The sequence below is a fragment of the Nycticebus coucang genome, chromosome 12 (assembly GCF_027406575.1).
Source record: "Nycticebus coucang isolate mNycCou1 chromosome 12, mNycCou1.pri, whole genome shotgun sequence".
NCBI lineage: Eukaryota > Metazoa > Chordata > Mammalia > Primates > Lorisidae > Nycticebus > Nycticebus coucang.
Window position 1 is genome coordinate 64,361,391 of NC_069791.1, and position 14,272 is coordinate 64,375,662.

Consider the following 14,272-nt stretch of genomic DNA (forward strand, 5'->3'; position numbering starts at 1 on the left):
GAGGAGCTGCAAATAAAACCCGCCAGACCACACTGCCGCAGGCAGCTGCATTTTTCTCAGTGGTTCCCATTCGCCGGAGTAAGTTAAAGATGGTGTCAGCCTTAACACAAGCTTTGGTGACTTTTGTCAGTTTAAGTAAGACCTTTAATACCCCTTAAACATATTTTTCTGTAAGTAATAGAATCGTGGCAGAGAAATGAAGCTATCTGTCATGTAAACGCCGGCAAGGAAGGAACAGTAGTGTGATAATGGGGGTGCCAGACTACCAGAATACCTGTGCAAATGAAAATTGATTTTCTTGAGAATTCTTCACCTGATGAAATAAATTAAATCTACATTTACTTCTATTTGTTTAAAAACCTCTTTGTTAAAATGAGTACAGCAGTATATAGACGTAATCTAATAAATTAGAGGAGGATAAATTATAGCTAATAACATTCTGTGGAAAGCATATACACAGAGGAAACCCGCAGAAGGAAGGCTGGGGAAGGCTTCTGTGTTTGGATTCATTCCGTTTGTGATGGTAAAACTGACAAATAGATACATTTGGGTCTCCTCAAGCTTGTTTTCTTCTATTTTTTCCAAATCAATTTTATTATTATTTTAATTTGGAGAACATAATCTACCAAGTTTCCACTTAACCTGAAGAAATCCAGGTTTAACTAGCTCTTAAAATTCAACTCAGTTTGGATGGTGTGCCAATAGGAACACTCGCTCTTCACTGAGAGGAAACGGCATTGCTGGGTTTGCACGAAAACACATTCTATGAAACTCCCTCTTCTAGCCCAAGCACACCTGCCTCTGAGATTTTTCACTTTCCCTCACAATAAAAGGGATATTTAAAAAGCAGCAAGTTTTTAATGAATGTCCAGTAGGTGTCTAGCATGCAGTGTGTGCATCCTGGGTGGTGCTGGGACAGGTGGCTGCATTGATTAACATACTATTATCCCATGTCAGGGTATTGGTTGGGGCACAGAAAAATGAAATTCTTATCACTGTGGCTGCTCTAAGTCCACTGGGGAGTGTGAGAACAACTCAGTAAGGGTGACTAATGTTATGTTCAAACGTATCAAGGGAAGTGAGTTACATCAGGCTCTGAGCACATTTTTCATTTAATCCTAAAACAATGCTGGTCCCATTTTACGGATGAGGACATTGAGGCTTAAGATGGAAAATCACTGCCAGCAAATCTGCCTTGCTGTGTTCCCACACGACCTCTTTATCTCACTGTTGGAAGCATCAGCTGAAGAAAGTATGTATAACTTTTTTCCCCTCTAAGGGTTTTCTTGCTCTTTAAGAGATAATAAAACTGACCAAGTATGGGTTGCACATTTCCCAATCCTTATTTTTGACTCTGGCCTTTCTGGATTCCTTTTGAGTGGTTAATAGAAATGGGAAGTTTAGGTACTCTTGACTTTCAAGTTGAGCCATGGTCAGACTGGTTCAGCCAAAAGCTAACCGGTGCCCAGTGGCATTGGAGGAACTTGTAATTCTTGATCCTTTGGAACTGAAGATTGGACCAAGAGCAGCATAGAGTTAAGGGCCTCCTGCAGAGGCCAAATGATAACGCTCCGCTCCGTTAGGTGTCTATGCTCTGCCCCCAGGCCCCATGGATTCCAGATCCCTAGGACTGACTTTCGGCATCCTAAGCCCTGCTGAGTCTACTAGAGCCCTGGCCTTGGCCAAGCATCTCTGCTGCCTCCTTCCTTCATGTCTGCAAATATGGGTAAGTAGAAAGACCATGAGATGGGGAGGTTATTTTGGATTATCTGGTTGCTGATCATTTATGAATTTGGGCCTCCACATATCCCAGCAGTGGGATAGACCACTGGGTGGGAGAGACCTAGTGTTCACCATTGGGTGCTCACAAGTCCAAGGGGCTGACAGAGACCTGAGCCTGGAGAAGTGACCTTTTGACTGAGACCTGAAAAGTGGCAAGGAAGTAACCAAGCCAGCAACCTTTCTGTAGATTTCAGCAAGGGAGAAATTTCTGGGTGCTCTGGAGTCACTGTAGAGTTGCAGGTACCACCTTCGCCTCTCCCTAAACTCCCTCTGTCCAAGTCCTCCCTTCACATGCCATGCCTGCTCCCCACTTTCCCACTGCCGCCTGTGGGTCTCCTAACATTCATGTCCATTCTGTCGCCCCCTGCTGGGCAGTCCTGTGGGGCTTGGGTTCTGCCCACCTCCCCACCTACATTTCACTTTCTGCCTGCCCAGCCCTCCTGCTCTGGCTGTAGAAGCCTCATCTTCCCGTGGCCATATCCTCTGTACTCATCTGCCTGGCAAGTCCTTTCTCTGCTATAGTTGATCTCCTTCCACCATCTTTCCTCTGGCTCATTCCCATTTTTTCTTTGGTTTCCACTTAGTCAACAATTCCTTTTAAGGCTTTCCTGAGTCCCATGTCCTGTCAGGCACCTGTGGCCCTTACTGCTGGATCCAATCTCAACAAGAGCTCTCACTTCAACCTGCGCTTCTGCAATGTGACTTTGCCACTTCCCTGTCAAAATGTGGAGTATAACTCGTTTCCCCTTGAATTTGGCTGAGCCTTAGTGACATACTTGCAACTAATAGAATGTGCTGGAAGTGATGCTGTGTGACACCGAGGCTAGGTCAGAAGAGGTCATGCAGCTCCCACCTGGTTTCTCAAAAAGGTCACTTTCTGAACACTCATATCAGCAGCTCCCACTGGGAACTCAGCTGCCATGTTGTGAGTAAGCCCAAGCCATATGGAGAGCCCAGCCTTCCAGATATTCCAGACCAGGGACCAGACACAAGGAAAGAAGCCCTCAGGCGATTCTGGCTCTTAGCATTTAAGCCACCCCAGGTTTCTCACTAGCTGAGCTCCATACATCAGGGAGCATCATTATGCCCTGTCCAAATATCCCTGAGCTTATAAAATTGCTTTACGTCCTTGTGTTTGTGGTAGTTTTTTACACAGCAACAGGTAACTAAACAACTGGCTACCAAACACCCATTCCCCATTCCCTCTCCCTTGCTAAAATAATTCTGGTTTTGTTGGAGATGGCCATGTGCCTAGCCAGAAACTGGCTCGCCCACCCTGCCTTGCAGCTGGGGTGGCACGTGACACAGTGGAGGATTCTGAGAAAGCACCCTTTCCTGTTATAAGGGGAGAGCACAGCTTGTACCCTCTTTGCTTCCCTTTTCTGCCTAGAGTAAGGACACAATGGCTGGAGCTGCAGCAGTCACCTTGAGATTCTGAGGGAAAGACTAAGAGATTTGTTAATATCTCAAATGTGGGTTTCAATATTACTGAGTGGCTGAATCAATATGAGCAGCTATTACTCGCATCTTCTTCTTAGGTGGAAAAAATGCCTCCTTTTGTTTTGAGCTTCTATAGCCAGGATTTTGTCCTTGATTAGTTCCACACTCCTCACCCATGTTACTCATCTATGCTCAGAGGCTGCTTCCCCCTCCAAACCATAAACTCTGAGAGGCAGGGACCATAGCCATCCTGTTCACCACCATACATCCTAGCCCTGAGTCTGGCATATGGACAGTTATCAAATATTTCTTGAATGACATTAAATAAATGAAGGACATTGAAGGTTCTCTGGATGGTTGGTAGCAAAGTGTCAGTGACATTTCCAGTCTAACAAATTCGTAAGTGAAGGATCTCCAGGAGGAAGGGCTGAGGCAGGGTCCCTGGGTCTCATTCCAGTACCTCCTATTCCCAAGGTCACTGGAAGCCTCACTTCTCTTTGTAGCTGGACTGGGGTGAGGCAGAAAGATGGTTTGTGTCTGCTTTTCCTCTGCTTATTCCTTCCCTAGTATTAATGGATGTTAATTTGAGACAATGATCATTGGCCTTTCATTTGCCCTTTATGCTGCTATAATTTTGTGACTCCACTGCAGAAAAACCAACCTGTGATTTTACTTGGCCTTACAGAAATTCCTTGGAGGATGTGTTCTAAGGCAAGAGGAAGTCCAGATTTTCTTTCTTTTTTTTTGCTTGTGGGGTTTATTCCACTTTGCATGCAGATTCAGGTGGCACATGTGACATAGCACTTACTTTAAAGTGGATTAAATGTGGTAGCCAATTTTTACAGCCATCTCGCTGCACCGCATTTCTCTCTTATGTCCTTTGGTCACAAATGGCAAGAAGTAGGGCACCGGTCCCATATGCCAGAGGTGGTGGGTTCAAACCCAGCCCTGGCCAAAAAAAAAAAAAAAAAAAAAAAAAAAACAAATGGCCAGTTACATAGTTGGCTCCACACTCATTTTCAGACTAAATGTCCTTTAGTGTGCTTGTGACTTGGTAACAGCTGATAAAATCCTGCTCTTTTATTTTCCTTTGCCTCGTGGAGAAATCCTTTGAAAATTTGGTCAAGCAGATGGAAACCTCATGCCTCTATCCACAGGCTTCCTCCGTCCTTGAGCTCTGATGCACCTGGTCTGTGTACCTCATCATCTGTGCTTGTTTGCGGGAGGGTAAATCATTCCTAGACACCATCACCTACCATGTGAGAAGTAGCTGGGACTTTGTGGCTCTCCCACTGGGGTTTGGGTCCTGGCTCTTCCTCTCACTAGCTTTGTGTCCTTGGGCAATTTTCTTAGCCTATCTGTGACTCCTGTTATCCATCTAACACATGGGGCTGCTGTTGAGTTGAAGATTAACTTTGTTAAACTATGAAAGGCATGAGAGCAACACCTGACATGCACCAAGTGAGATGAATAGATGGTGGATGTTGTTCTCATCTAGCCGAGCTAAGGACTAAGGGTGGAGCAAACCCTGAGAGGGAGGAGGCCCTTCGATGATATAACGTGTCACAAATGTCTTCGAGCCTTGATTTCCCCACTTGTAAAGTGAAGAAGATGATATTGTGGTTTGTGAAACCTGGAAACATGTGTTAAGGATGCAGAGTGTTATGATTACAGTTACAATCTCCGCAGAGAAGGTAGGCAGTGGGGCTGGCATGATGCTGCTGCCTAGATGCACCCTGAAGGGTTTTTGTGTGTGTGTGTGTGTGATGTTTCTATTGAAAACAGGATTCACAAAGGCAAAATAAGCACCAGTCCTGGCCCTGCATGAAAGATAACAAGAAGACAGTGTGCTGAGTACTGGAGGCAGCACACATAAACTCCGTCTAAAGCCCCTCTCTGAACACCGAAGTCGAATTTCATCTCAGAACACTTTGCATAACAAACAATTTAAGGTAAGGCAGCCCTGGAGTGCTACAGAACTCTTAAATGGCAAGCAAATATTTCTGCTTGGTTGTTAAGAGGAATGACTTTTTGAACTCCATTCTTAGAGCCAAACAATTTTGACTAGCTATAAACAGATTCAAACTAATTCTGTGATTTTGCAGAGATTCCATTTCATTTTCATGTTTTCGTATCGGTAGAGAGTGGTAGGAGATTGCTCTGTGGGATAAAGGGCTATAAAAGTTGCAGCTGGTAGGTGCAGTGGCCTGTTCTGTTGGGTGACAGAGCCCTTGCAATAGGGATGCTGGCCACCTTGATCCCTATCTGGAGAGAAGGCTTGGCATGAGCCATTGTGAATAGGGGACTGCAAAATTCTAATATAAAAATTCAGAGATTTGAAGTGGTTTGTGTAATCTGGGGAGATCTATAAGAGTTGAACATCATGCTATTTCTAAGTCAGTTCCTTCCATCTTTAAAAGGTCCAAATGAAGCCCTGTCCTAGTGTCCTCAGCCCAGACACCAGGCCCTGCAAGGTGGAGCCTTGCTATTTCTTTCCAGAGGGGAAAAAGGAGATGCATTTTGCCACATTCTAGGAACACAGGGGTGTGTTTTTTGACTCTCAGTCAGTTCCCTGATTCAAACGATCATTTAAAGACATCTGTTTAAATGAAATTTGACCTCTATCTTGCTCTATACATGAAAGTTAATTCAACATGGATCAAAAGGTGTAACCCAGAACCATAGAAGCCTCTACAACAGAGGTCAGCAGAATTTTTCTGTGAAGAGCCAGATAGTTAGTATTTTAGGCTTTGTATATCATCTGGCCTCTGATGCAGCTGCAGGTATGAAGTCAGCCACAGGTAATACATTAATGAATGTGTGGCTGTGTGTCAATAAATCTTTATTTATTTCACTGAAATTTGAATTTCATATGCTTTTTACATGTAACAAAATATTATCCTGCTTTTGATATTTTCTGCCCAGTCATTTAAAAATGTAAAATCATTCTTAGCTCATGAGCTATATAAACACAGGTGGCAGGCTAGATTTGGCTTGTAAGCTACAGTTTGCTGATCCCTGTTCTAAAAGAAAAAATAGGATGTCAGCAAAGATGTGAAGAAGGTCACATCTTGAGGTTGGCAAAGAGTTTATGTTCAGTACACAAAAAGCACTAACTATAGAAGAAAAAACATTGGACTTAATCGAAATTTAAAATTTCTGCTCATTGAAAGATAGTGTTTTTTTTAAAGCTTCCTCAAATGACATCATGAAGATAAGCCACAGACTGAACAAAAGTATTTGCAGTATATACAGAGGGTGCTAAAAAATGTATACACATTTTAAGGAAGGAAAAACTGTATTAAAATTGTAATATTCAATATATATGATACTAAAAGAGGAATACGAGTCATGTGAGCCCCTCTTATAATTGCAGAAGTCAAATGTGACTCAAGTATTACAAATTTAATACAAGTTTTTTCCTTTAAAATATGTATATATTTTTTGGCAACCTCTGCAAATCTAACAAAGGATTTATGTCCAGAATATGTAGCAAATACCTACAAATAAATCCTGAAGAGACAACAATGCCATTTAAAAAAATTTAAAAAGACTTCATCAGACCCCCCACCTATATAATGTGTATATACATATACAATGTGTATATAATGTGTGTGTGTATATATATATAAAAGTTCCAAACATCTTGAGTCATCAAGGAAATGCACATTATAGCCACAGTGGATAGAATGGCTAAATTAAAAGTTGATAGTATCAAATGTTGACAAAGATATGAAGAAGCTAGAACCTAGTATGTTGCTGGTGGGAATGTGAAAAGTTATAATCTCTTTTAAGAACTGTTTATTATTAAGTGAAACCTATATGTGTCCTATAACTCAGCAATTCTTCTTTCGGGTTTACACAAGAGAAATGAAAACCATATGTTCATAAAACGATTTACGCTAGGGTGTTGGTAGCCTTATTCAGAATAGCCCCACCCTGAAAACAGCCAAAATATGAATTATTCCTTTGGATGAAGACATAGTGGTGTATATATATGCAATGGGATACTACTCAGCCATGAAAAGAACTATTGATACATGCAACAACATGGCAGATTCTTTAAAATGCTTACACTGGCTGGGGACAGTGGCTCATACCTGTAATCCCAGCATTTTGGGAGTCTGAAGGATCACTTGAAGCCAGGAGTTTGAAACATAGCAAGACCCCTGTATCTACAAAAAATTAAAAAAGAAAATTAGGCAAGCATGGTGACATGTGCCTATAGTCCCAGCTACTTGGTAGGCTGAGGCAGGAGTATCTCTTGAGCCAGGGATTTGGAGGTTACAGTGAGCTATGATTGCACCACTGTACTCCAGCCTGGGCATCAGAGTGAGGCCCTGTCTCAAAAATAAAAACAATAACAAAAACAAGAAAACCCCACTTATACTGTGTGAAAGAAGCAGGAGATACATAATCCCAACATATGAAACCCAGGAACAAAGGAAGCAATCTACAGTGGCAGAAGTCTGAAGTGTTTGCCTGGGTACAAGAAGGAAACTGATTGGAAAAAGGGAAGAGGAAATTTTCTGGGATGCTGGAAGCATCTAATCTTCATTGTCTGACATGGTGGCCACCAGCCACATGAAAGAATGTGGCTGGTGTGACTGAGGGACTGAGGGAAAATGAGGGGAACTAGAATATTAGAATGTTCCTTTTCTTTCTGGGAGTTTAACTTTAAAATTGAATCTGGCTTTAACGTTAAGTCCAAGGAGTGTGTTTTGAATTTAAGAGGCAAATTTATGCAGAGCAAACAGCTAATTAGTTAGTGTGCTGCTCTGGGAACCCTTATGTTTTACAAGCAAGAAAGTTCTGCAGTTCCAGGACTGATTTCCCTGATGTGCTGCCCTCCCTGTCTCCAGACCTGTCCTCAAAGAGAAACCCCAGTGTCACCATTCTTGGGCTCACACCCAACTTTCAGGGGAGCAAAATCTTTTGACCAAGAAGAGGTCTTTCCATCTGCTGTAGCCAGGTCAGATGCTTGGTGACATAAGGGACGTGGATTTCTAGAATCGAGGATGGCAGGGCTGGGATTGATCAACCTGATCTGTATGTCCTGGCCACAGTGACCACAACTCTGGGCTGATTCGGGCAGGAAACACAGACACACACTGGAGTTTTACTACTGAAGGGACAGGAAGGCATAAGTGGGCCACAGTGTAGGGTGGCTGACAGCACAAGGAGTTATGGCCAACATCAGCTCTATCCCTAGTTGATTCCTTCTTTGGGAGGGACAGACCTGTGGTAGCAGGTGGAAAGAATGTCCAGGGAGTAGATCCGATGGAGGTGAAGGATATGAGCTATGGATCTTCTAGACATGGGTCCAAGTAGTGATTTTGGTGATAGTAATGCAAACTCATGCAAATGTTAATTTATCTAAACCTGTTTCCTGTCGTATAGAATGAAGATAAGAATAGCTGCTGTAAAAGATTATTTTGGAATTAAGATAAATGGGGTAATGTATGCTGAGTGTTTGATAAAGGGTGTTTGGTTCTGGATGGCATTTTATTCTGACAGGATCCCAACCAATGACTGTTGAGACAAAGGAGAGAATGAAGCCTCCAGAGAAGTGGTCAGAGGAGTGGCTCTTCCCAGCCAAGGAGGTGAGGCTCTTAGCAGCCCTGCAAGGCTAGCAGAAAGCCAGAGGGCTAGTCAGAAAATGGAGCAAGCAAAGTCTCACAGAGTTCCATAGTGGCATTTCCAAGATGGCATCCAATAATCATCCCCTCCTGGTATTTATGCCCATTGTAGTCCTCTCCCACTTTAAGTAGGGTGGACCTATTTGACATTAGGGCATTGTGGAAGAGATTGAGTGTGACTTCCAACAATAGGTTGTAAGAGGCTGCAGTTCCTTCCTTGCTCTTTTGGTTCATCACTCTGAGCATAGGCAGACGCCACATCCTGAGAATGCTCAAGCAGGTTTGTGGAGAGGCCCACATGGCAAGGAACTGAGCTTCCTGCCAACAACCACACTGGCTTTCTGACCTTGTGGGGGAACCTTCTCAGAAGCAGACCCTTCCACCCCAGCTGAGCCTTCAGATGATATATCCCTGGCTGGCATCTTGACAGCAACCTCATGAGAGACTAAGCCAGAATCACTCAGCTAAGCCACCCATGAATTTTGTGCAATGATAAATGTTTATTGTTATTTTAAACCACTAAGTCTGGGGTTAATTCATTAGACAGCAATGAAGAACTGATAAAGTCACTGTGACTCAATCTACAGAGATTGGCTAGCTCCACATACTGACAGGAAGGCGGCTCTAGCAGCCAGAAGGCAGCCACTCACAGAGAGAGGCAGGTTCTGGCTGTTGGAACTGAGAGCACAGTGGGGATGTGTGTGAACATCATAGCAAACAGATCTGAGGGGATGTGGGAGGAACTCTGACATCTGCCACAAGGGCAAATCTATAGCTTTGTGAGCACAGAGGCAAGTGTCCAAGGTAAGGATCAAAATCTCACCCACTCCGGGGTGGCTGGGTTTGAAACTGGGCATATTGGACTCTGTGAGCCTCAAGTATCCCATCTGTAAAATGGAGCAATGATAAATCCTAGTTCACAGGGTTGCTGTGAAAATTCAAAATTACTTGGGACTATATTTAGCCCATAGTAAGCATTCAGGATGTCAGCTGGTATTGTTTCCTGTCATAAATACTACTATAAATAGGAATGGAATGAGCCAGTATGAGATCGTGAGCACCTATTTCAGGAGTCAAAAACTTGGAGCAGAGCTGGGGACACCTATGCCTCTGAAAACCAACATCTTCATATGGTTCCTGTGGAGCTTGATAAAGAAATGGGGACAAGACACAGGACTGACTGCCCCCCACCTCTCCTGTTCATCAACCATGTTTAAAGATCCCCACCCAGTTTCCATGGAAACAGGGAAGGCTCTATCAAGGGAAAAGTAGAAAAGCACAGCCTTGCCCAACTGCCCCAGGAACCTTGGAAGTCTGCTTGGTTGAGGAACCTAGAGCCAGGCCTGCCCATTTACTCAAGTCTGGTGGGCACCACTGACTTGCCCTCTGCTATGAACTGAATGGGCCCCCAAAGTTCATGTGTTGGAGACTTAATCTCCAATGCAATGGTGTTGAGAAATGGTACCTGTAAGAGACAATTATGTCATGCGGTCTCAGTTCTCATGAATGGATTCATGTCATCATCTCAGGAGGGTTTATTGTAAAAACAAATTATAACACCCCCACCATGTGATGCCTTTTGCCATGTTAGGACACACCACATAGGGCCTCACCAGATATAGCCCTTCAATATTGGACTTCCCAGAATTGTGAGCCAATAAATTTCTCTTCTTTAAAAAATTTCCAGTCTCAGCTATTTCTTTATAGCAGCACAAAATGGACTAACACACCCTCTGAGAAGTATTAATTTCCAAAGTATATACATATATTTCCAGAGCTCAGAGTCCCAGTGTGGCCTCTGAGAACTCTGGTGCTTAGGAACTGAAATGAATTTCAGAATTCAGAGGTAACACGCTGCCTCATATCACAGATTTGCAGCTTCCTTCATGTAACGCACTGTATTGATTTCTATTTAATGACGACTGATGCAGCTCTTGGGCCTTTTCTCTGATGAATCCAAGCTGTCCGTCAAATGAGAGAGACAGGGCAGGAAAGAAGCATTATTATTCCAAAGCACAGTCATTAGATTAATAGTAAGCTCCAGCAGCACCGTTAACAAGGGGAGAATCAATGAAATAACAGAGACGAGGCTGTCTCCAGATTAGATCGCTGCTTCTCAAGCATGTGTCCTGTTTATAGATCATATGTGTTTATTCTACTTTCAGTTCTCTCTTACCTTGAGCGCTTCCAAGAGAGCTGATTATCATCTTTAAGAGTATGTGTGAGCGCCGTAAGCCACCATCACCATCACTCTTCATCTTTGACCCATCGTCTTCCACCTGCTCACAAGGAAGATTAGATGACCCTCTGATGCTTTGTGTTGGAGCAAAGATATTTTTTAGGACTTTTCCAAAAGAAATTTTTATCTCACCACCATCCATCTTTTCCTATAACTTGGGAAAATAAAAACTTTAAGGCCATACTTTAGAAATAATTTCCCCAAATGGATTTCTCTGTGCTCTTTAATTCGCAAAGGTTTAGCTTTCCCAAGTCATAACTTGTCAGCAAAATGACTTTGTTTTGATGTCTTTAACTTTTAGATTTATTATTCAGAAATAGGTGGAGGTAGAGGGGAGGGGGGCCTTTTGCTGGAGGGTATTCCATTCTAAAGGTAAAGAGTGATTCTCTGTTTCTGTATCAGAGGAAGCTAAATGGGACTAAAGGTGATGGTGTCAGGAACCTGGGTAAGGCAGTAGCTGACAATCTGCGAATCTCAAGCATGGTATGAAATTTGAAACAGATAAAGAAAGGAGACCGAGAGATGAAACTGCAGAGTCTAAGTGCAATTAGAAAGGTCCCTTCTATCCCTCACATGCAGTCTTGAATCCTGGATAATACTCCTCCACTCAGAAGAATTCTCTCCTTGTCCACAGACTCATTTGGATCCACAGCTTCTCTTGCCCCTGGCCCTGCCTCTCATTTTGGTTTGACTCCTCCAAGCACCTGAACTTAGTGATCATCCATTGATTAATTTTCTGTTTCTAGCCTCATCTTGCTGTTTGGACTGGGTGCTTTGATAGAACTCCAGTTTTTATCTTGAGCTATTATTGACTTAGATCAACTTCTCTCTTCATTCAACTAAGATGCAGTGCTCTGCCTCTGATCAGTGCCAGCCCTTCCTCCCTGTCCCAAGAAGGATCTTTTTGCTTTGCCCTAGTACTGTGAAGGGCCCTGGAGAGAGATCCGGCATAGAGTCAGGACAGAACAGAGCCACATTTGGCCCAGGCTGGCCTCTCTTTTTCTAGGATGTTATCTCTCTACTGTTCACCCTCGATAACTTTAGGTTTGCAAACATAGCATTTAGAAGCTAGCTTCCTCCCACACCCATCTTTGTGTATTGGCCATTGTTCCTGTTCAGATGATTTATGATCTACCCCCCATCTGCACTCGCCCTGTAAGTTCCAGGTCAGAGCTACAGACTGACCATCACTGGCCTGTTAAAACGTATCTTTTGATTACAATCCATAGTTCATCACTAGACATGCTAAGCCATGGGAGAGCATGGAAGGTAAAACTTAGGCACGGATCATAAATTCATATTAGACTCCATTCTTCTTAAATTCTCCAGAATTAAGATCAGAAATCCTATACAATTGGAAATAATCTAAATGCTCAACAATAGAGGTTAGGCAAAAAAATAGTTTCTTCCTAGTAAGCAATTAACAATCACGTTTTGGAAGAAGACTTAGTGACTCAAGGAAATGCTACTGCCCAGCGGAAAATGGGGGGGAGGAGGATAAAATGGCACATCTCCCTGAAAGCCCAATTCCTCTGTGCTCTGCAGTCTCACCTGGGGCACAGCCTCCCACAGTGGATGCACAGGGTAAGGCCATCAGTAGGATGCTTGCTAAGGCTGCAGTGATCACGGAGGAAGGGCTGCAACTTCAAGCCAAGGGCTAAGGTGGGAAGAGCTTGTGTGTGCGTGCACATGTGTGTGTGCTCTTGTGTGGGTGGTGGGGGGAGAAGAATGGGGGGGGCGGGGGAGGCAGGGTGGTAGTCCACAACTGCTGCAATGGGAACTAGTAATAGCAAATCTCTTTGGAGATGGGGTTCAAGAATTATCTTTATTCTTTGGAGTCTATCTTGATTTTTTTTAAATGTAATTTTTACAGAGGCAAAAAATAAATAGAATCCTGCCATGCTGACAATTTGCAAGGCTGATTTCCTGTCTGTTCAGTCTCTCATTCTATCACATCCCAAGCATGCTCCCATGTTCACCCCACAAGAGATCTGGGAGTGGCTGTGGGGAAGGAGGGGCTCTGGTACTATGGGGGAGGGGGCAGATTATAGCCCCCAGCCTGTATTTGAAATTTGGATTTCAAATAAACAAGAAACACCTTTTTTTAGCATAAATATTTTTATTGACTATATCTAGGCAACCCTAACTGGCCCCCTGATTTACCAGAAGAAAAGCTTCAGTTAGGATTTACCATTTCTCTGGAGAGACAGAAAGATAGTCGCTTTCTAACAGCCTCTGCCTGACTCCCCGGAGTGTAAAGCCCTTCTACAATCACAAAGTTTCTCTGCCAATTTGCTTTCCTATCTCTCTAGAGTTTTTCCCTTTTGGAGACAACTCGCTCTGTCTCTTATGTTTGACTGGAATTGACACATGAGGAGTCTTCTCCCAGCTCCCTGCACTGGGGCACTCACCTGCACCCTTCCCCACCAGCCTTTGGAAGAATCTAGCAAAGCTTCATTCTCTGTTCTAAAGCACTGGATCACTTTCCAGCCAACAGTTTCTAACAACATTTGTGCAGAAACTGGTTCCATCACTTACTCCCTTCTCCCATTTTCATTTTGAGGAGAAGATCTGCCGATATTTATCTTGTACAGAATAGAAGCAGCTTTTCTCTCAGCTCTTGTTCTTAGGTGGCCTGGCATGGAGAGAAATTTCGGGAGCACACATGTCTAATGCTCATGGAAGCTGAGGGATGCTGGGGTGGTGATGCCCACAATTAGGAGGATGAAGGCAAAGGCCCCCTTGTGTTCCTTGTGGATCCGGTACTTGGAAAGAATTTTTGTTTTTACCAAGTAACATTTATTAAGAAATAATCCATTCTTTAAAAAATTATAATTATTAATCAAAGATAAACAACAAGCAATCAGCTCTTGTGCTAGCCAGAGCAGAGCTGTTTCCCATGGAGTGGATCTGACTCCAGTTGAAGGCAGTGATGCTCAGCCTGCATAATGTCACACTCTGTTAACATGCAGGAAGCTCTGTTAAGCTTTTGGAAACACAGAGACAAGACTAAAGGTGTCATTACTCTCTGCATGGATGGTGGGGTGCAGCCGAGTTTGGGATGGAAGATGCCAGTGATGCTGGAGGATGCAAGGGAGAACTTGGGAGGGAAGAAAGACTGAAAAGCCAAGATTATTAGGGGGGTAGTCCTTAAACCTCCACCAACAAGCAC